This window comes from Schistocerca gregaria, chromosome 1, assembly GCF_023897955.1.
Source record: "Schistocerca gregaria isolate iqSchGreg1 chromosome 1, iqSchGreg1.2, whole genome shotgun sequence".
NCBI lineage: Eukaryota > Metazoa > Arthropoda > Insecta > Orthoptera > Acrididae > Schistocerca > Schistocerca gregaria.
In genome coordinates, this window is record NC_064920.1 from 133,701,142 (window position 1) to 133,726,299 (window position 25,158).

Genomic DNA, 25,158 nt, shown 5'->3' on the forward strand with positions numbered 1-25,158 from the left:
ATGGTGACCACATGTCTCTCAACGCCAGAACAAGATTACGTAGGCAGGTGATCACGTGGTAGCCAGCAACATCACACATTCCTTAGAGCCTGCCTGTAAATTACGTTTTCCTTCCTGTAAACTACTTTTTTTTCTTTTTACGAACAGCGCGGTAACTTGAGAGACGGTTTGAAGAGCCGTCAAATACTTTTTACGCCTTTTAGTGCGGTAGTACGGCCAGCATTATTGTGGTCTTTAGGCGTTTTGACATTATTTTAAGCAATTACTCGCCTAGTACCGATTCTCCACAGTAGAAAATAAGATATACAAACAGTTAAAGTACGATAAGAAAGAGAATGATGTTTATACGAATCAGAGAGCGACTAGTCAAGCGATCACCCTCCCTAAAATTCACTGACGAATTTCATGACTGGAAGGACAGCCGGCCACAATTTAAAAATAATCACGAAAAACTAGCCGACCACGGGCGGCAGAATAGACACTATAGAAAAAGACAGAGCTTTTAATCAAATGGTTCAAATGGCTCTGAGCACTATGGGACTTAACATCTGTGGTCATCAGTCCCCTAGAACTTAGAACTACTTAAACCTAACTAACCTAAGGACATCACACACATCCATGCCCGAGGCAGGATTCGAACCTGCAACCGTAGCAGTCGCCCGGTTCCGGACTGCGCGCCTAGAACGGAGAGCTTTTAATCCTCACATTTACTTCGTTAAACACTTCCAGTGAGTTGGTAAATAGTTAAGACATTCACATCGTACTTGGTACAAGAGAAACAGGTCTCAATCCCCAAAAGACCATTGCAGTGGCATTATCTACCATTTTCGTAAAAAAAATCATCAGTAGACTGCTATAACGTTTCCTTCAGCAAGACTATGTCTGATTTCCTTTCCCTCAGGGAAGATCTAGTTGGTAGTCCCGTAACACACTGTACCTGTATGTGCCTCTCCCCGTCAGTTACTTAGTGGTCAATTGCCTCCTGCAGCCTTATCCAGAATAATTAACGCTCGCCCAACAGTGTCGAGACATTAAACATTTCGAATAAATGCCTCCGCTATTTGTGTCCAAGTGCACTATGGAACTGTTCCTCATAACCTTGACATCGACTGGAAGTTAAATGTTCGTTGCTGTACTATCACCCATGCGAAGTCCTTTCTCTCCTATCACACCTACTGAGTTCCCATCACGGACGAAAATACAATACGGTACTACAGATGTACATAAAAGCATTTGTCTTGTGTTGTCTCTGCTACCTTTGCGCCATTTTTCGTCATTACTTTGAATGCATGTTCTTAGAATTCTAATAGTAGCTCTTGCGGAGCTAAGCACTAATGGAGCTTCATTTCCGAGTCATTAGTCTTCTGACAGGTTTGAGGTGACCAGCCACGAAGCCCTCTCTCGCGAGAACCCCTTCATTTCAGAGTAGGAATTGCAACGTACTTCCTCAATTATCTATTCCATGTATCTGAATCTCTGTCTTTCCCTACAGTTTATACCTTACACAGCTCAGACTAGTTTCGTCGAGGTTATTCCCACATCTCTTAACACATGTCCTACAATCCTGGCTCCTCCTCTTGTCAGTGTTTTCCATGTTCCTTTCTTTACCTTAGAAGTCCATCTCATTTTCAATATTCTTCTGTAGCACAATTCTCTTCTCTTTGCTCACAGTCCACTGCTGTTTCACTAACATAAAAAGCTGCACTCTAAACGTACATTCTCAAAAATTTCTTCCCCCAAATCAAGGCCTATTTTTGATACTGGCGTATTTCTTTTGACCAGGAATTCCATAATAGTCTGCTTGTTATTTCCTTCCAGATTCGTCAGTTAAGGGTTATTTTGCTTTCAAGATAGTAGAATTCCTTAACTTCGTCCATTTTATGATCATCTGCTTTGGTGTTAATGGTCTCGATGTTCTCATTACTTTCGTCTTTCTTTAGTTTCTCTCAGTCCATATTCTGCACACATTAGACTACTAATTCCGTTCAACATATCTTCTAACTCTTCTTCACTTTCTCTGAAAATAGTGATGTCATCAGCGAATCTCATCTCTGACATCCTTTCACCGTGATTGTAATCCCACTCTTGAAACTTTCTTTTATTTCCGTCATTGCCTCTTAGATATATAGGTTGAATAGCAGGGGCCAAACACTGCATCACGTACAACGTACACATTAGTTAGAGCAGTTGGTACTTGGTGGTCATCCACTCTTATTGTTCCCTCTTGCTTCTGTAAATATCATGTATTACCCGCGTTTCATTATAACTTACTCTTTTTTTCTCTTAATTTTGAACATCTTTCACCATTTTACACTGTCGAACGCTTTACGCAGAGCGACTACTCCTATGGACGTATCTTCATTTTTCTTCAGTCTTGCTTCCATTATAATCCGCTACCTCAAGATTACCTCTGTGGAACTTTTACCTTCCCACAAGCTTCTTTTGAATTCTTCGATGAGCAAGGTAGATCAGTAGCAAAAGCGCAAGACAACCGGCAGGTATAATGATGAAGAGAATCAACATTCTCTGCACCATCCAAGAGGCTGCCAGATTTTTACTCTGGCTTCCCATTTATTCCATTCTCCATCAGAAAAGTACGCAATACCTGACAAAAGGATGTGTCAGTCATATATTTCGAACACGATCTACATTTCTTTCAATTGTGCTCAGTGGATCCTATGCAATGGTTTTCCCAGACGATCATCTGTTCATACATATTGCTTTACCTTTGTTTACTTTTACATCAGACGTCACATTATCCTTGAATTCAATCTAGATTTAGCCACCATTTCTTCAGGATGTTATTTTCATGAAAACAACAGAATCTCACGTAAGCAATTTCACAAATATTTGGGTTTTGCATATCAAGGAAGGTTAGTGTAAATTTACTGGTAAAAATTTCGTCACATTTACTTAAGGATTCCTGTAAACTACACTGATCTCAGACAATGACTTGTATTCTACAGTGCTCTGCATCTGTGAAGAAACTATCAACCATCAACTTGAGAGAGTGTGCACATAGTCCACTTTAAACTGTGAGAAACTCACGTTATTTACTTCACCCATCTTACGGTCTGAAGATGGACTATGATGGCCGAAATCGCTAATTTATTATCGAAATTGTGTGTGACTACTCCGGAAAATAGATTGATTTCAAGAGAGTCAAGGCCAGTGGCCACATACACGGGAGTAGCTTTACCCTCATTTACTGCAAATATTAACAGCTAACGTAAGAATACTTTTTTAATGCCATCATATCTATACCCTTTCTCTAAATTTGTCTCTCAAATGACGTTGAAGTCAAGATGATCCGAACTAATTATTTGTCTCCTTGACTAACAAAAATTACCTTGCAAGTCGTCCAGATTAAGTGGTGACTATGCTGAAAGCAGTCCTGCCTTTCTATCGAGTCTGTTCCAGTTACTTACCATATTGGCATGCAGGAACGCGGAAAGCTCGCGAAACATCACGAGTTAAGTATAGCACTCTGTCTAACAAACGATCCAGATGTTCTCCTTTCTTATGGAGGCACATGTAGAACATTGTTTAAGTGTTTATAAAACGTATCCAGCGGCGGTGTGACATATCGAGTGTTCTGGAAAAGAAACTTCGACCTATAACTGAATGGTTGTAAATCAGTAAGCCATGGAATAATAACACTAAATATCTAATATTCCGTGATTTAACAGTAATTATAGGTTCATCAGGCACCACTATAATATTATTACATTTCACAATACGGTTACTGCGTAAACCTTAGTAGTTGAAATCTGAAGAAAAAGCAGTAAATTAGAGGCTTTAATAGTGCATACACCATTAGATGACACGTACATATTTAAGTTGCAATTATCACTCCGAAGACTAGGGTGCTGCTGCTTTCCACGTTAGTGTGTCTTGTGCTGTAGTACATAACTACCAAACCGAACATTTATTTGAAGCTGCTTACCGTATCCAAGATGTGGTCTCCCGCAACGATTGTTACCGATCATTCGCCGTTCTATTACCAAAATGACTTTTCCATGATGCCCCCTTATGTGTCCAATCAATCTATGTAAGGCAAGTTATACTATAATTCTTTCTTTCTCCCCAATTCGCGTCTGTAGTGCCTCAGTAATTCTTATACATCATTTAAAAAGCTCTTCTTGTCTGCGCTGTTTCCCACGTTACACTTCCGTATAAAACGACACTCAAAATACTTGTAGGAAGAGACTTCCTAGAACGTAAGTTTGCATTAAACTGTTACATATGTTTGTTTTTCATGAAAGTATTCCTTGCTAGCGTTGGTCTACATTTCACAATCTCTTCGCTTCCGCCGTCGTCACATATTTTCCTGCTCAGATATTAAATCCTACTACTTTTACAATCTCGTTGCTTAATCTGATTTCTTCAGCATCACTGGACTTACTTGGACTAAATTCCTTTACGTTCATATGTATGCATATAAGTATTCATATGTGTAGATCTACTATATACCCCATAAATCACTATACAGTGCATGGTAGAGGACACTTTGCATCAGAATGGTCGATTCCTTGTCCTACTCCGTTCGCGTAATGAGTGAAGGAAAAATAGCTGTCTATATCACTCTTATAGTCATGAACCCACACGTGATATTTCCGCGAACGCGAAGCATTCATATATAATTTCTTCGAGCATTTCGATAACTGAAGTATACGGTCAAAAATTAATGGCTGTGCCTGGGACTATACAGAGCGTGTAACTTCAAAGCTCGCTCGTAACAAAACTAACTATGGAAAATGAACTATTTAGACGTGTTATATATTGCCATCAATAACGTTCAGATGCCAATACGACAAACTGACTAACATGGTAAGTGCGACTGCAATAAATTTTATTCCAGCAGAGCGAAGACAAGAAAGAAACAGTTCTACTTCAGCGAGTGTTCCGTGTTTTACCCGTGGACGCTATGAACATGATAAAGCATTAGAGACAATGAAGTCAGACGCAAGCCGGACCCCCCGTTGTACCGTTAGAATTTTTTAAAACATCTCTGTTCTATGATGAAACAATTTAGAAATATGTCTAACTCCTTTCCATGTTCCCCTTCCTGCCCGATGTTATACAGCTGCGCTGAGCTGTACTTAGACGCGCAGTGTAGATAAAATTTGCAGATACCTTTTAAATTATGATTTTGGGTAATATATACTGCAGCTCATTATGACAGCATATTCAATAAGTCTTTTCTAAGAAAGCACATATTTTCGTTCTCTTGAATGAGTAGACCGTTGCACTCTTATGGATAAATATGTCGTCGTAAGTAAGAAAATGTGAACAAGAAACTAGCCATTATGATGCTGAATATTTTAGAATTATGATTTTTTTTGCTCCATTGCGTTGAATGCTTTATTTTACAAACTCATGTTTATACGATAGGAAGAATATAGACCGCAGTTCAAAGAGAACAGCTATTTTTTTTACATACTGCGAAGTAGAACATGCTTAAACAAACTGAATTTGAGAGTTATAAATATCATGGATCTAAGTATGGTAGTAGAGACGAGAGGGGAATTCGCGTGTTTCACTAATCTTTCGACGTTGTTACTATCTCTCCTACGGGACAACTTCCTTAGCCAAAGAGGCACCACCGATCCCTTTCTTTCTGAAGTAACATGTTTAGAATAATTCTTTCTGGTTTCGTGAGCGTGCAGTACTAAAGCTAACCATCAGAATAACTTCGTAGGAAACGTGAAACAAGAGAGCTCCTCTCTACATGCCACAGATAAAAGTGTTGCAGAAGTCCAGCAAAACGTCCCAAGCGACTGGAAGAAAGCGCAGGTCACTCCAGTATATAAGAAGGGTAAAAGAACTGACCCGCAGAATTATAGGCCAATTCGGTTTGCTGCAGAATCTCAGAATATAACACACTTTGAGACTGAGAAGCTAATGTTCACGAATCAGCATACCTTTAGAAAGCATGGCTACTGTGAGGCTCTGCTTGCCCTTTTCTCACATGATACACTGCAAACTATGGATGAAGGACAACAGGCAGATTCCATATTTCAGGAAAGCATTTGACATGGTTCCCCACTGCAGGCTGTTAACGAAGGTATGAGCATGTGGAATAAGTTCACAGAGACATGAGTGGCTCGAAGACTTCTTAAGTAATGGAACCCAGCATGTTGTCCTCGTCGGCAGTATACTTGAAAGACAAGGGTATCGTCAGGAGTGCCCGGGGAAGGGTGATGGGCCCGCTATTGTTCTCTAAACGGGTAAATGAATTGGCGGGTGGGTTGGGCAGCAGTCTGCGGTTGTTTGCTGACGATGCTGTGGTGTACGGTAAGGTGTCTAAGTTGAGTGACTGTAGGAAGATACAGCACCACTTAGACAAAATTTCTAGTTGATGTGATGAATATTAGTTAACCCTAACTGTGGAAAAATGTAAGTTAATGCCGATGAGTAGGAAGAAATAACCTTTAATGTTCGGAGACAGTATTGCTAGTGTCCTACTTGACAGAGTCAAGTTGTTTTAATATCTCGGCGTACCGTTATAAAGCAATATGAAATGAGATGAGCATGTGAGAACTGCAGCAGGGAAGGCGAATGGTCATCTTCGGTTTATTGGTAGAATTTCTAGAAACACTGGTTCACCTGTAAAGGAGAACACACATAGGACGCTGGTGCCACCTGTTCTTGAGTGTTGCTAGAATGTTTGGGATCCGTACCAGGTCGAATTGAAGTTGGGTTCGAACAACACGCAAGTGTTACAGAGAGGCTTCGGGAACTCAAATAGGTTTCCCTAGAGGGAAGACAACATTCTTTTCGAGAAAAATTATTGAGAAAATTCAGAGGGCCGGCATTTGAAGCTGACTACCGAACGTTTCTACTCCCGTCAAAATAAATAGCGCGTAAGGACCACGAAGATAAGATGGGATAAATTAGGGCTCATTCTGTGGCATATAGACAGTCGTTTTTCTTTGGCTCTATTTGCGAAGAGAACAGGAATGGAAATGACTAGTAGGGTACCGGGTACCCTCTGTCACGCACCGTACTTTGTCTTATTGATGCAGATATAGATCTAAAGAGTTGGACTAAAAAGTAAGGAGACAAACTGCAGAGTGATGCTCATTATACCGTAGAAAGCCCAGTATTTGAGTTCTCTAGTGAGCTAGGGCAGAAAAACAAAATACGGCAACAAAAAAATACAGGAGGATTCAATTTTTCTGCGTTCTTCTTAAGACACGAAACTGCCACTCACATAGGTTAATCTTAACGGCGAAGAAGAGCTGATATGTGATGAGCGAAGAATACAGACGCTATAGATACGATCTGTCATAACTGTGTAGTTTCGATAAAACAGAAATGGTTCAAATAGCTCAGAGCACTATGGTACCTAATATCTGAGGTAATCAGTCCCTTGAACTTAGAGGTACTTACATCTAACTAACCTAAGGATATCATATACATCCATGCCCGAGGCAGGATTCTAACCTGCTACCTTAGTGGTCTCGAAGTTCCGGATTGAAGTGCCTAGAACCGCTCGGCCACAGCGGCCGGCGATAAAATATACGAGCCCTTCCCATAAGAGATACACTATCCAAATTATCTCAGAATATTTAGAAGAAAAACGGAGATTAATTATGGCAATATAAAATTGTATTTTCAGTATTAAATGAGAATATTTCGATGTGTTTTACTGAGGCTGGGACATTTCATTTTTCCGGAAGGTGTGTAATGAAGGTAATAAAATTATCATCCCATCAAACTTTACAATAACTTGAATTTAATCTCCAAATGTTTCAGCGTAAGACAAGGTTCCGTTACCACAAGAAGGAAAATAATTTTCTGGTACTTATCTTAGCTTAGTCTAAGGATACAACATTATTTGCTGGTACAATGTGGAAACTCCTTTGTCAAAACGTAAAGTGAGACTGCTGTGTACCCTTCCCGAATCATCAAATCTGCACTCAAAAGACATACAGACAGACTGACACACTGACAGTAGATAACAGCACGTACCATGTATCCGGTTGCCAAGAAGATCTTCTCTATCCCCATAAAATACAACTATTAATATATAAATTATATGCCATAGTGATTAAAAACAATTCTAGAGCAATATACGAGTACGTTAAGAGCAAGAAAAATATGAATTAAATTTATTTTTTATTCCAATAACCTAGTTATAAGTTTGCAGCGTTGCAGTGAAAGTGAATACTCAACGTCCTACTAATTCAGTCTGCCTCCAAAATATGAAACTTTTCAAGAGTACGAAACGCAATGTAACTGAGTATCAAGGTAATTGGTGCAAAATATGACGGACATGTATTATTCATAAAAGGTTATCAAATGATTTTGCAATGAAATCAACGAGAGTCGTCAAATGCTCGCAGTTACTTTTTATAATGCGTCGTCACACTGCCTGAGCAAATGTTTTCCATAAAATGTTGGTCGGAAGTAATTGAGACTGTTCATCTAGTTGTTACAGGCTTTCCACTTTCCGGTGTCTTCATATGTACTATTTTTACCACATCTTTTTCGCATATACAGAAAAATACAGATTATTCATAACGAATCTGTGACACTGCGTATTTTCTGAGATGGACTGGTACGATTTCGTATTATTTTCTACTTTAATAAGAGCTAATAATAAATTATTTCCGATTTCACTAATTCAATAGTGGGAAGAGGAAGTTGCAGGCAATACTCTGAGATGAAGATTTTGCCACAAGAATTCGTGGTCAGCTCCATCAAACCAGTCAGAAGACTGATGACTCAAAGGAAAGAGAAAAAGGAAAGAACTGTCAGTAACTTATGCGCTTTTGTAAGAAGTAATTCGGTCATTTTCTCGTTTCGTTTTTACAATGCGAACGCGCTAGTATCTTAATAATTCCGTAGCTAGTGCAAACTTACTTAAGTAATGGATTGTATTTCAAACATTGCAAGATTGTAGAAAAGAAGATGGAAGATGTTAGCGAACTTGGCGATCAGTTTGTCATTACATTTAGGCTTAAGTGGAACTACTAAAGTAGTGTATTTTCTGTGTAGATAAAAAGAAAATCGTTGATTCTTTATATGGATACCATTTAGAAGTTATCATCTTTACATATTATGTTTCGGTTGTAAAAACGTTCTTGTTTTTGTAAACGACTAATGTTAGAGGCAGTTATTTTGTCTCCGAAATAAATTTGTTAACTTAGTAACAGCATATACCTTTATTAATGTAGCTTTGCTCATAGTTGAGAGCTTTCTCATGTACACGAATCTCCTTTCAATAAACTATCAAATCCGAAGTTTATACTTAAAATCAGTCAATGGAATAAGACTGGTTTGCAGACCAATAGAATTATTTCAGTACTGTTTTCCAACACAGAAGTGTAGGTGTATTTCGCTTTTAGACTGCTCCCTGCATCCATCGCAGCAGGATAGCGCTCTTGCCTCACAGTAGCCTCAAAGACAGAGTTCAAAACCACAGGAACAGGGGGGAGCCAATGCTGATAAGTTACGTGGTGCGCAGGTCTTTCGAAGACACTGTTCCTCGCTGGCGTCGTTATAATGAGGCAAAAGGGAACGTATATAATGTACTAACTCCATGATCAGCAGAAACTACAAAAGTCGAAGGAACGCATGGAACGAAACGAAAGAAACTCTGTGCAAAACACCTGATAATGTAATACTTTCATTCGATGAGTACGTGGTAAACGACAGATATTGTATTGTATTGTATGATACTGGGTGGACAGTCACACTACTAATCTCAGGATCGTCTGGCAGTTTCTAAGGTTTTTCCCATACATTTAGCCTTGGTCGACTAGCTACTACTTCCTACATATTTTTGGTAGTAAGATACTCACTGAAATTTTAGGCATCTTTTTTTTCCCACTGCATCCAGTTGAATCTTTTAGAGAAACAGATGGACAGTCTTTGACACTAATTGCTAGCATCGTTTCCCCTTCATTGGCGTAAAGCAGACTTAATTACTCAGTGTCGAATGGAATATACTGAATATACTGGATATACTGGAACTACAACAACTGTCACACAAGACCAAGTCGAGCGTTAGTCTGGTGGGACATGTATACATTTCCCACCAGCCTGACGTCCGACTGGGAGCCTCTTCTGAACACGTTACGTGAAACAGTAACAAAAATGGTTCAAATGGCTCTGATGGGACTTAACGTCTGAGGTCATCAGGCCCCTAGAACTTAGAACTACTTAAACCTAACTAACCTAAGGACATCACACACATCCATGCCCGAGGCAGGATTCGAACCTGCAACCGTAGCAGTCACGCGGTTCCGGACTGAAGCGCCTAGAATCGCTCGGCCACATCGTCCGGCGAAACAAGCAAGTAGAGTAGTATTGATGAAAAAAGTCTGTAATAATATTTCACTGCTGCAGATTATAGTAAGCCAGAAATTGCTTCTTTAGCCCTGCAACTACTAAACAGTATTACCGTTTGAATGCGTGTGGTGCATGGTTGACGTATGACATTAAATGTGCATGAAATCACCATGTCGGTTTAATGGATTTTGCGTAGACAGGCAATCGTAGTAGCCAATTAAGTGACGATTCGTTGGAGTTAGGGGAAGCTCCAGTATCTAGATGGCGCTGATTAGGAAAGAAAAAAAGAAGGAAATCTGATAATAAGACTGCAACAGCATGTACAATGTTGAAGCAACCGTGCAGAATAGTAACCTACTTGCGATACGCGTACTGCATTAGAGTGGAAGTTCGGACTTTTCTCACAGTTCAGTTGAACGTGTGAAGAATATAATTCAAAATATATGACGAATGTATCTGGAAAGTGTATTTTGTGCAGTAAGAGAACTGACGACACCATACAATAAGTAAAAGATAAATACCTACGTGTTGTGATGTGGCAGACTACTGTTATGGTGAAAAGCAGTAGATGTAAGTATTTCCAGCTGTCATGGTGTCAAAGTGGTTGCAGCGTACCTATGAAACAAGCTCGGGGACATTACGTGAATGTTAAAAATAGTGCTGTACGTCTTCTGTGCGATTTAGTGTCTATGGTAATCCGCATATATTTATATCGAGTCTCTACACTTTTCTTAATCTTGATTTAATACAGTATTTCAATAGTTATCACAAGCCTACAGTGCATGTACAGCTACGGAGTCTATGTCTCAGGTGTTGCGTATTTTCTAATAGTATAGTACATCATTACCCACTAGGAAAAATTATAATCGTGCAGAATATCCATAAGAATATAAATTAAGACTGTAACACAGCAGTTTAAATTATAACAAGTATTAACTACGGATTCCATACTTACTAGAGAAATGACTTACTGAAGATATCATCAATGTTCGTTACTACAGCGAAACGTTTTGCAAAAATGGTAAGAGTACGGTCACTAGAAAGGCTGAACAGTAGTATAATAAGTGACAACACCAAAACAAAACATAGCTCCGAAATCGACATTTCGACCTACTTTTGGGATCTCTCCAGATGCACTGAAAGTGACTGAGGCACACATAACGTTATTGTTAGGCACGGTATACGATACAGGGCGCGGCGTTTGCCGACGGCGGCAGCGGTGGGGCACAGTACCGGTAGCGGCATGACCGAGTCCCGTATGCAGCGTAGCATCAGGTTAACCTGCGCGAAATTTTCAACATCGTTGCTGCTCGTGGTCGTTCATCCGGAAAATATATGTTAATTTGAAAGAGCAATTACCCAGTTCACATCTGACTGTTTTCCCCACTGACAGCCTCAGAAATAACAACACACAGTTGTTGCACTGCGATTTGACAGTCCGTCATTTGCTATCGATTAGCTGCATTTCTTCACAACGTTAGGGGAACTAAATGTTGTATTCCTTTTAAGTTACGATATATGTCTGTCAGTCATATGCAGTTCTCTATAGAACGGCAATTTCTCATTTGAAATCTACTAAAGGTCACTGGAATTTGGTAAGTGTTCCTGTCTCTGTCACGCATTGAAGTCTCCAAACCAGGAAGCTGTTGCTGGCGTGTGTTCAACGTAACGTATTACATCCAGTCGCAGAAGCAGTAGTTTTAAATACTTTCAGGTTCCAAATGAAGGTAATTGCCTAGCAATTTAGAATGACAATAGTATGGACAGTGAAAGAATACACACTGAAAGCGCAAAAACCTCGTCCGTTTTCTACATAGAACCTCAGGAGAAATAGATTTCTGCGCAGAACCAATGTACAGATGAACTGTTCCTAAAGTTTACAACCTACGGTATACAAATAACACTAACAATAATTGATAATAATTTAATCATTTATGGATATAGTACCTTATCCTGTTATCTGTGTGAAAGCTGGAACTGCGTCGGGAAAATACTGCACTCCTCTCTTGGACATTCGCCACGTCGATTCAGCCAGGGATGTCTTGCACAATACAAATAAACAAATCAATGAAAATTAAGTCTCACGGTCGAGCTATGAATGTATGGGCAATCAATGTCTTCGACACTTCAGGACGATAGGAAGTCTTCAATAATTTTCACACCTGTTGCTGTTACATTTGTCAATAAAGCGTGCTGGCGGAACGTGTGCGGGGAAATATCGGTGCAAACCTATATCTGGCTCTGAGACGCGATCAGAATAATTTTTGTGGTAGTTCACCATATGTACATATGTATTTTCTCGATAATTTTCAATACTTTACGCGTCATTGTTATTCACACGCAGAATACTACGCGGCTTTAGTTACTCATAAGACCGATACTGAAATCAGTAAAAAGAGCGACGGAAATGTTTGTGTCTTGGCCATGCGTCAAAGTCTGCACTGCCGCGCTCGTTGTTGGTGCCTGTTCACCGAAGTTTGACACGACGCGTCCTGAGTCACGCCCTCGCGTAGACCGGCCAGCGCGCAACGTTCCCGCGGCGCCTACCGCATCGACACTGACTGGACTGGAGGCTGGCTGGAGACGGGGCGGCGGCGGCACGCGCGCAGCATCCAGCGGGATCTGGAGCCGGTCCCCCACTCTGCACCGCAGCGCCGCACCGCGCCGCGCCTCGCCGCTCCGCTGGCAGTCCGGAGAGGCGGGCCGCAGTAGGCGTGCGCTCGCGCTGCACGCGCCGGAGGCGTGCTTGCGCTCCACTCGTTTCACGTGTCTCTGGCGGCGTACACTGGTGCCGGCGGTATAGGCTACTGAAAGAGCAGAAAAAGGAAGCCTACTGTTCATGTTCTCCTATTATACACACTTCATGTACACAAATAGTGGGAGAATAAACGGCATCTGGTTCTTTGAAACAAACTGTTATGACCTGACGAAACTACAATCGTGAGAGATGGTTTGTTTCCAGGAGCACCTTCCATTCGTCACTGCGGTTTCCAGCAAAACGTCCCCAATGTTTTACGGTATAAACAGGCACTGTCGACTTTGCTGTGACATCGCGATCTTGACGATACCATTGAAACATTCTGCCAGTCACATGAAGTGATATATGGTAAGTACGGAAAACCTGTGAGTAATTTGGTTTGCTCTGAGAGGAGACTGCGTGGATACTATAACACGTAAAAGATTAAGTCACTTTATTACAACATACATGAATTACTTAACTGCAGAATCCATTACCACAAGAATGTTACATGTGTCTCTGGCGGCGTACACTGGTGCCGGCGGTATAGGCTACTGAAAGAGCAGAAAAAAGAATCCTGTTGTTCATGTTCTCCTATTATACACACTTCAGACACCATGTACACAAATAGTGGGAGAATAAACGGCATCTGGTTCTTTGAAACAAACTGTTATGACCTGACGAAACTACAATCGTGAGAGATGGTTTGTTTCCAGGAGCACCTTCCATTCGTCACTGCGGTTTACAGCAAAACGTCCCCAATGTTTACGGTATAAACAGGCACTGTCGACTTTGCTGTGACATCTCGATGTTGACGATACCATTGAAATATTCTGCCAGTCACATGAAGTGACCTATGGTAAGTACGGAAAACCTGTGAGTAATTTGGTTTGCTCTGAGAGGAGACTGCGTGGATACTATAACACGTAAAAGATTAAGTCACTTTATTACAACATACATGAATTACTTAACTGCAGAATCCATTACCACAAGAATGTTACATGTGTCTCTGGCGGCGTACACTGGTGCCGGCGGTATAGGCTACTGAAAGAGCAGAAAAAAGAATCCTGTTGTTCATGTTCTCCTATTATACACACTTCAGACACCATGTACACAAATAGTGGGAGAATAAACGGCATCTGGTTCTTTGAAACAAACTGTTATGACCTGACGAAACTACAATCGTGAGAGATGGTTTGTTTCCAGGAGCACCTTCCATTCGTCACTGCGGTTTACAGCAAAACGTCCCCAATGTTTACGGTATAAACAGGCACTGTCGACTTTGCTGTGACATCTCGATGTTGACGATACCATTGAAATATTCTGCCAGTCACATGAAGTGACCTATGGTAAGTACGGAAAACCTGTGAGTAATTTGGTTTGCTCTGAGAGGAGACTGCGTGGATACTATAACACGTAAAAGATTAAGTCACTTTATTACAACATACATGAATTACTTAACTGCAGAATCCATTACCACAAGAATGTTACATGTGTCTCTGGCGGTGTACACTGGTGCCGGCGGTATAGGTTACTGAAAGAGCAGAAAAAAGAATCCTGTTGTTCATGTTCTCCTATTATACACACTTCAGACACGATGTACACAAATAGTGGGAGAATAAACGGCATTTGGTTCTTTGAAACAAACTGTTATGACCTGACGAAACTACAATCGTGAGAGATGGTTTGTTTCCAGGAGCACCTTCCATTCGTCACTGCGGTTTACAGCAAAACGTCCCCAATGTTTACGGTATAAACAGGCACTGTCGACTTTGCTGTGACATCGCGATGTTGACGATACCATTGAAATATTCTGCCATTCACATGAAGTGACCTATGGTAAGTACGGAAAACCTGTGAGTAATTTGGTTTGCTCTGAGAGGAGACTGCGTGGATACTATAACACGTAAAAGATTAAGTCACTTTATTACAACATACATGAATTACTTAACCGCACAATCCATTACCACAGGAATGTTACGAGTATTTACATCTGTCTCTGAACATTGAGGTATCACTTGATACAGACAAATACAAGCCTCTCACTCAGTGTACATTTGACAGTAACTTTCGATCGTCTTCTACATGATATCGCACGGCTGGCCTACTAGAAGACAATGCAATCGTCTTGGTTGATGGGTTGATGATCGTGGACTAGTGCTGAGCGGTCCTGTGCTAGGCTGTAAGTAGAAGGGCCGATGTGGTAACATAGGGAAACGTTACTGGGAGTGGCTACGGCAGTGCCGCTCGTTCGTCTCCGCGGTCTGCAGCGACTATCCTTTCGTGTGACTGCCATGTCAACTTTGCTTTGGCGCCTCACTCTTCACAGGACTCCACTATTAATTATTCCTTTAGAAGTATCAGAACAAAGAAATATAAAAAAAGTAATTACTGAATACCGAAAACAAGTATCTCAAAGAGAAAATATCTGAGTGCGAGTGCGTGGAAGACCAAACGAGCATTTAGAGCTGCTCAAGAAAATGTTCTTCGGTGCTGGATGCGGGTCAGTTCCGGAAGCAGGTCGTGCAGTGAGTGGTCTGTTCTAATCCGCAATAACTGTTGCTAGCTATGAGTGAAAATCCCAACTTTTGGAGATTACATTTCGGTACTCCAATTCCATAGCGTAAGCAGTTAAGAGCACGCTGTGTAGTCTACTTCTCTTGGTGCCCAGGGCGGATGTTTCCGGATTGTTGAGGTCAAGGAATGTCGTTTGCAAGTTGTCCTTTCCGTATTCTGGTCGTATTTTGGATGTAGTCTATTACGAGATATTGTTGGTTTTTTATGAATGTTTTCCTGGACGTTTATATCTGAACGGCTGGTGTAACGGACGGCTAGGTTTGTATCTTCCTCTTGCTCATCTTGACAAGCAACCCCATACCTTCATCACCCATTAGGTGAAGATCAATATAGAATTGTAATAAAACTTACTTCTTTCACCATAAACAACATTTGTGTTCATCTTTATCTCTGTGTACGTGAAATTCTGGAGACTAAAGAATGGAAAAGACTCCATAGGAATGTCAATGAACTCTAAAAAAAAGGTAAGTGGCAGTTGTGCTTGAACTACAAGAGAGACGAACTAACTTTTTCATGGAACCAATTCTTGCCCCTATGTTTTCCTGTAGAGGACGAGCTATAATTTATTTGTTTCATTTGCTAACCATGTTTCTCAGTCTGCATATACAAATAACAGTCACTCTGTTGAACTTGGAATTTAGCTGATCTTTACTTTTGGTGCCGTATGAATAATTGTTACATGATCAATTTCTACAGCATCACGATACCTGCTTGTGGGACGTTATTCGCTTATCATACCGCTATTTTTCTGCAGTAACTCTTGGAAGCTACCTAAAAGTACATCCGAAGAGATGACCACACCAGATCTCCGGCAATGAAACTAATCAGTTCAAAGGTCGCAAGACTTTTTAATCTCCCCTTGGTGATCCAGGATGGTTTCCGTAAATCGCCGAAAAAGAATCAGAAATCATATTTCAGTATGAGTACCGTAACTGATTACATTATTAAAGTATGGGATATGGTCCACTGCCCGACTATAACTTTAGGGAACTACGAGGTCCATGATGAAATGTGTAGACGTAACTGAAATAGAGCAACTTCTCTCAAACGTTCGTGTCGAAAATGTTTGCTCTCCTGGAACAGCCCATGTCGATTTCCTTTTATAGTAGTCCAGTCAACGTGATGTCCCTTTCACACATAATTCAAATTGTAGGAAAGTAAAAGACACTGCGAACACATATGGACAATACGTCACGTGGCTCTTTCACTAGCAGGTTAGGTAACAATCACAGTCAACATGCAAAGGGCTAGAAGTCGAATGTCACCCGTGGCGTTATTTAATTGCCAAGGAAAAGGTTCCGGGAAGGAGAAAATATTCGAAGCCACTACGACACAATCAGAAGCATTTCGAAATGTCCTAACTGATTTTGAAAAGCTACTAGTCATCTTCAGACAATTAATCGATACAAAGAGAGAATAATCATTAATAAATTACGTCTACCAAGTAACCATTTACGTAATGATGAAAAAGAATAAAATTATACACAAAAGCACATGCTGCAAACGATTTCCACTGTGTTGTCAAAAATACTAAAGGCAACAGTAGGTAGAGTCCGAGGTTATGTAACTAGCACATCAACAATACTATAAGCAACATTTCCAGTAGCTTTGTTTGTGTATTACCGACCTACAAGGCTACAATAGAACGTCAAAATTCGTAATTTCAGATTCGTAACGGAAACGTTGTGTAGTCAACATCCAATTAGGAGTCATTGCCACTCGATGGTCAATCTTCTGATTAGGTTTTGCGTGATTTCGTTTGAAGTAGTTCGAATAGGCTGTCATTCTTTTCAGAAAATAGTTCAAATGGTTCAAATGGCTCTGGGCACTATGGGACGTAACTGCTGTGGTCATCAGTCCCCTAGAACTTAAAACCATAGCGGTCGCGCGGTTCCAAACTGTAGCGCCTAGAACCGCTCGGCCACTCCGGCCTGCCAGAAAATAGTGCAAAATATCACTTTATCACTTCACATTACTGAATCATTCAAGTATCGCCTCTAGTGTAATTTATCACTATCATCAAAGTTGTATGTTCCACTCATATACATAGATGAGTAGCCATAACGGATTTGCCCTGTTGCCCAATACGTGCACGATGTTTCCGAAATGACACGCGTGCTGGTTCTTCTCAATACTGATATTTTTGTGTGTCGTGCCACAACCATCGGGATTCACCAATGGTTTTTGTTTTGGCCAGTACAATCTGCTCGAAAATTTCGCTGCAGAATTTCTAAGATCTGTGTTTCTCTTTTGACTAGATTTTGGCCTCTGAATCCAAAAATTACCGCAGTTTTGGTCTATCACGGAAAATTTTAAGCTACAGAATACCCTGTCTTTGACTCAAAAATACCAAATGTGCACACAAAGAAAAATGTAGGGGAAATTTTCAAATATACTGTTATGAAGTAATAGATTTGTTCATATTGAAAATTAAATGACTTTGATACAAACAGCGAAGTTTATTTACCAAATGGTAAACATACATGAGATGGTAAAAATTATCGCTTCAAACCTTTCTGGAGTGTTTAAGCCTTGGACGTAGTTACTTGACAGTAGTGAGGCCATCCCAAATGTTGTATCATGTTAGTAACACTCTCTCCCCTATTTCACGATAATGCAAAACGTGCTGCACTCCTTTGAACTTACTCGACGATCTCCGTTAATCGTGTCTGGTAAGGAAGAGGCTTGCATGACACAGTTATGCTCATGGCGTACATAACATGACACTTCTCAGCCTTTGGCTGGGTTTCGACACTTACTTCTGTCTCATGTCCAGTTTTTATACCGCTCTCTTGTTCGGCTCCAGTAAACCAAACGAAGGAAGCGTTTGGCGACACCATCTATGGTGGTCCACTGGAATTTATGAGAACAACGGCCTGATTGGCTACTTTCAGTGCTAATTAACTCGCAAACGGCGCAACGAAGCGAGTTTTTTCCTGAACAATTATTTCTCAGCACAAGCTACCCTGCAACACCGTTACACGATTTTCAATTTCTGACCACCCTGTATAAATCCTAAGAATTCACATTCAGCGCAACAGGATCGCAGAGTCGGGCAATCGACTCGTCATATAGATCGGCACTGACGACCCACCTGGCACTAAACAGTGCGTCTGAGGATTGGTACCAATAACTTTGTTCGATCACAGTTTCAAGGGAGAGGGAAGGTCCACGTCCTTGGCAGTTTGCTCTCTCCTGAAAGGTGGTGGATCATTTGTAGTGTTCTAGGCACCAGTTTCTTTCTGCACGTTGCTGGAGACACTGATATACAATAGCTGCCGTTGCAAATAGGTTTTCCTGCTGTGCCTCCTTAATCAAGCTGTTTAGGTAACAAAAACAAGCAGTGCTGTTAGGATGACTCAGATTCTTCAATGGAGTCCATGGGCGACACGGTATCAATAGTTGCTTTTCTGAGATTATTATTTGTTATTTATTGTAAATAGCGCTGCTCAGAGTTCATCTTCTCCCTTCTGGTCTACTTTTTAGTTTTCTGCTGTACGAAATTAAATCCCTACCGTCCACTATCGCCGTTGTTTTTCTGTAACCTGACGTTGTTTCGTTGTCTGCTTACGTGGTTATTGTCACTTACTTCTTTTACAAGAATATGGTATATCAAGGACATAGTGATGCTAACGGAGGAACATTAGCACGTATTGTGACACAAATGCTCAATTTGTTTGACGTATTGTAGAGGATCAGTACCTCGGGGAGGTTAAATTATTTTCTGCAATGTATTACTATGACGGAGTCTTCTCGAGTCATCATCCGAGTCAAAACGTCGTTCTGCGGCAACGTTTCGACAACTTTCCTATTCGTCATCTTTAGGTGAAGAGTAGCAAACTTGTTGAAACACTGAGCGATACCTTGACTCGACTAATAACCCAAGAAGACTTCATCGTCGACATCCGCCGAGAAAGCCTGCATTACCATATTATATTATTAGGCTTGCAGTAGTGCATCATTACATACAAGACAACCTTATTTACGTGAGTAGACTTGGTTTACACCGAATTGAAGCACGCTGTGCCGCATACAAATATATTTTTACCGTCTGATTTATGAAATTAAAAACTGGCATACACCGTTATTGTTATTGATATGTATACTTCGTCGTAAATAATTAATTCTAGATGATACGGCATGGAACGTCGGAGTTCAAATATAAATGCGCTGTTCCGCTAAGTGGATTAGAAGCAGAGTTACGGCATTCGTTGAATTAGGCACACCCAAAAGCCGCTACAGTGCAAAGCATGGCGCAAAATATGTTTTAGCGGCAATGAAGGCATGGTTTATGATGTACATGTCATCTATACCGTACCTGCTGTGGCGTATAATTGGTGTAACTGCTACACGTGTGCTATTTCTTTTTCCATTTGCAGTCAGACGAGGCAGTACAGTCCGTTCCATAACCCGATGTTCGGTGGCCTGTGGTTCCCCGGTAGACACTGGAACTCCGTAAAAACTGTTAGTTCTTTCCTAGAAAGTGAAAATGTTCATTTTTTTCAGATAAATTTTTTGTTCGGGGGGGGGGGGGGGGGAGGATAACTTTCACAGGGGGAGTTTCAGGTGCATAAGGTATTTATGCTCGTGTGCTTCTCTGAACTCATCTGCTCACAAGCGAAACATAAATAACGTGTTTCTCATCAGAGACTGCGGAAACCATCGTAGTTGTCTGGAGAAGCAAGTTTTAAGATCAGGAGAACTACAGTCCATGGAAACGTGAAACATTAAGACTTACACTGCACTGATCGGACGCTTTCTCTCCGCGGAAACATCATCTGCAGTGAAAGTAATTCAACAGTGTGCAACTGCAACGTTAACTTCCTGCTGAAATGTTAGAAATTACACTTCGGTTGCCCCAAACACGTGTCCATTGAACAGAGGTTCACGCTTGGAGAGTACAGTTTGCGATAATGTGTGGCACGTCTCTGCACCGTGAAGGAGACATATCACGTCGACACAAATGTTCACTTGTGTGAGAATCAGCACTGTGGCTCCTTTCCTTGAATATGTGTTTCCTTTCGATATCCACTGCTTCCGCTACAACAGTCAGTGCTCCTAGTAAACGGTATTTTGAGTTACTATCGATGCTTTGGCAACTAGGATGTCGTGTATTCGGAGCCGGAGGTCTTGTTTCAGTATTTACCACACTCATTTCTACAGAACATTAGTCTCAAAACTTCTGAGACTATTTTCTCATCGGTGCCCCTTGCCTTAAGGCTAACACAATCGGTTGAGAAACACTTCAAAAAATTTTTTGTCACGTTACGTTGCTATAGTGCCAGCCTCTAATGGGTGGCGTTCGTTTATATCTGAGAAAAAATTATTCTACTAACATGTAAAATAATTTTTTCGTCTTATTTCTTAATAAATAACGCACAGCTACTTTACAGATCTGATTCGGACCTGTCACTGTGGAATACCATTTACTTACCTGTAACAAAGGGTAGGACTGGAGCAGCATATCAATGCTAAAATAAAATAGCCGATCACTAGAGGACTGTGTGGAAATGAACACATTATGACAGACATCTGACGTGATGCAAAAATTAATGGTATAGATCATCAAAGAAAAGGCTATATAACCCCTATTTGCCAGAATACGTTTTCCATCGTCACTACTAAAATGCAGTAGTCTTAACTAATTCATTGTGTTTATTAACGTGGTTGACGTATGGAGAGTGAAAGGGAATGTGGAAAAAGGGGTATGAAGAAAGAGAAAGTGGGAGGTGGTCGAAATGTTTTATGTTCATTACTTAGATACCTGTCACTACGAGAGGCCTTTGTCAAGACACTTATTGAAGGAAGCCGGAAAGCGTTAGTAAATGCGTGCGTTACAGCTTCCTGAAGAGATCAAAATTGTAGAAAGATAAAGACGAAAAGTATTTTACCATTGTACACTCAAAAGCTATAGATATATTGTTTTGCTCCTTCGGTTTCTTTAATTGAATTTCCGTTTCTGATCATTTAGGAAATAGATCTTAATTGGTTGAAATGGCTCTGAGCACTATGGGACTTAACATCTGTGGTCATCAGTCTCCTAGAACTTAGAACTACTTAAACCTAACTAACATAAGGACATCACACTCCATGCCCGAGGCAGGATTCGAACCTGCGTCCGTAGCGGTAGCGCGGTTCCAGAGTGTAGCGCCGAGAACCGCTCGGCTGGATCGTAATTGGTTCAGTAACGACAAGCATTCAGTACACATAGTAAATAAACAAATTTTCAAAGATTATACGCGCAAGCGAATGTATGCTAAGGCGACATTAGTTTGACGAAGTACAACATTACTATCACTGAGAAAATCTCGGGTCATCAGATGCGTGGTGGCGCCGTCTTGTCACAACGTTTCAGTGCGTTTTGTAACCATAATCTACATCTGAAGATGATCGTAAGAACTGATTGAAACGTTGCGACAAGGCGACGTCATCACTAGGCTGACCACTCGAGAACATTTCGTCACTCGGGTAAGTTGACATAGCCTTCAGTCACAAATATTGTCATTGCAACAGTATCAATATGTAAATGTAGTGTTGCCCTGCCCCCCTTAAACTATAATTATTTTTGTTTTGGTTAGTAAAATAATAGTCGTTCCCGCTTCGATTGAGTAATGCACTTGTCATCTTCCGAATATTCTGATTTGTCACGTATTAAACAAATAACTTAGTGATATGAACGGTTTTGCAAATTCCTGTCGTACAGGGTGGGCAGAAAACTGTTGTTAATGTCATTTATTCTGACTAGCCGAGAATCGGAGTCCGCGTGATATTTGAAACTGCCAACTGATGTACATGTGTGTGAGACTGGTTTGTTTACAATATTACGGGAGCTCCATGTGTTGGGCGCGTCAGTGTGTTTGGAGTAATTGAATGCATTTCTGGGTACGTAATTACTTATTGTTCGACAGTATACTTGCAGAAACTATATTTATTAATAGAGGGTAAGGTTTATTTAAACTTTTTATTCCTGATTTTTGCATGCGAGTAAAGATACGGGGCGAGTTCGAGAGTAATTTTATTCTCTTGTTTTGCGCAGTACGTTAAATGTAGTTCTTTTCGACTCAGAATCCCACAACTGGAATTAATCACTCTGGATTAAGCCACTTAATAGTTCAATAAGGTGACTCGATTCAGCTGTCAAGAACTGCAAGTTTGTCATCAGCTTCACACATTTATTCTTTATTCTCTGTCAGTTTTAGTCGTAACGACCATCTTGACAGGTGAAAATGAAGCTGTAAATTAGTTGGATACGCAGTTAAACTTTACATTGGATAGACTGAACACTATCACAGTCTTAAAAAGTTTATAGAACCGCATATGAGAGGCCATGATACCAAAAGCTGACGTAGAGCTGATGGCAAACATTGTTCTAACGCACTTAAGTTCACTCAGTGTATCGTAACGACGTTAGACAATTTTAAACATGACTGAGAGCAGCAGCTGTTTCCATGGAGAACTTTATTTCGTATTTTATGCTGTGTGACATGAGCTCCTTAGCTCATCATGTATGTTTACAATTTTTAAGTCGTGTATTTTATGTGATTTCCTTCTAAAGAAGATACCTTTAGTGGTATCGAAACCTTGTGAAGTTTTTTGCATTAAACTTATACAACCGGTTGGCTGTGTACGGTACTGTATACACTTATAAAGATATTAAGTCACCATTTGAGCCGGCCAGCGTGGCTGAGCTGTTCCAGGCGCTTCGGTCTGGAACCGCGCGACCGCTACGGCGCAGGTTCGAATCCTGCCTCGGGCATGGAGTGTGTTGTCCTTAGGTTAGTTAGGTTTAAGTAGTTCTAAGTTATAGGGGACTGATGACCACAGATGTTAAGTCCCATAGAGCTCAGAACCATATGAGCCATTTGATTTGTCACCATTTGATCACACGGACACTTCCATTATTTAAATTTACGTCGACCAGTTGCGTTGTGTTATAGAATGACGTAACATCTGACTGATTGTAGAATATTTACGTGTCTTCAGGTGGTGAAGAGGCGAAAACAGCAAAGAGTATCGGAGAGAACGAAGTGCTAGGATCGCGCAACGTGCGTTGCGGTCAGCGGCCGGCAGGCGCCGCCTGTATATCACGTCTACGACGGTCTACACCAGGGCCGGCCAGAAATTCTGCACGCGTGAGGTGCTCCTGCACATGTGCAACTTCCGGGTCGCTGCGTGCACGCCACAGCCGTCATCGTTCATGTAGTGTATGTTTCTACGCACATACGTCGCTTTATCCACTTGCTGGGATACTCTGTACCGGCGCATTCTAGTGCTCTTTCCACAGCTTGCAAGCCAACCAAGGGAAGGTATTTCGCGAATTAAACATTTAAAATACTGTCACAGTCTACTTATTGAGACGTCTACTTTTATGTTAACATTTTAACCCAGTAAGACAAGTAATACAGTTAACAACCGTGAGTTTTTATTAAGGCAGCTTGACTGACGGCACATAAATACGCGTAATGTTTCTGATCTAGTGTTTAAGAAAGAGAGCACTTAGCGACTTCCAACGAACCTTATTCGTGATATCAAATAATATTACACTAAAGCAAGGTGCCCTCAGTTACACCCAAAAAATAAGAATGGCTCTGAGAACTATGGTACTTAACTTCTGTGGTCATCGGTCCCCTAGAACTTAGAACGACTTAAACCTAACTAACCTAAGGACATCACACACATCCATGCCCGAGGCAGGATTCGAACGTGCGACCGTAGCAGTTGCAAGGTTCCGGACTGAGCGCCTAGAACCGCTAGACCACCGCGGCCGGCAGAAACTAAGAGTTCAAGAAGTATCAGTTACTTTGACTACAGTAAAATCGAGTTTATGTGTCTCATCCATTTTCTTAAGGACATTTAATTTTGCTTGTCGTTCTTCACTGTTGAGTACACTCCACTCGTCTTGGTGATAGGTATTGTATTGTCTTTCAATTGAAAACTTACTCTGGCCGCCTATTATTCGGCGGCACAGAAAACGCTGTGAATTTTCACCAACGGCTACAAAAAAGAATTGCAGTTCCCAGTCATTTTTAAACGACTGATAACACAGATCTCCCGTCCTTTGCTTTTCCACAGTACCTGCCATTTCTCAGTAGTTCTGTGTTAAGGTTACGGTCACCAGAGGTAAACGAGACTGGGTATCTCGCGCTCTTGCTTGTACGACATAAACAGGGAAGTGGAGCCGCCGCCGTTCATTTAGGACACATGTCTAATAACAGATGTCGCTGTGGGACATGTGCAGCACTTCCGCACGTCTGCACACTGTGCAGCGTTTGGCCGGCCCTGGTCTACGCAGTGCATTGCCATCAGTAGGCGTCATTGCGGCCCGCTCGCTTTTACTAACGCTCGTGAAGAAATCTCACAGCGTTTTTCGCAGTTATAAATTATATATTTCTATAAAGCCGGGCCTCGTGCCGTTATTTACATAAATTTCGTCAGTTTTGTGTGTCTCCGTACGCCGGGTCCCTATATCATAATTTCGCCGGGAACCCGCCCGACGTGTTTTTGTCCGGATCAAATTTCGACAGCGGACGCCAGTTCGACCG

The 25,158-nt window shown here is 41.1% G+C and overlaps 1 protein-coding gene across 1 annotated transcript in view; it reads right to left on the minus strand.

Annotated features, from left to right (window-relative positions):
- Positions 1-12,852, minus strand: part of LOC126334872 (oligodendrocyte transcription factor 1-like) — a 46,574-nt gene extending 33,722 nt beyond the window's left edge. Inside the window, exon 1 of the mRNA XM_049997574.1 lies at positions 12,250-12,852. The gene's annotated coding sequence lies outside the window, so the exon portion shown is untranslated. The remainder of the gene's footprint in view (positions 1-12,249) is intronic.
- Between the last annotated feature and the right edge of the window lie 12,306 nt (positions 12,853-25,158).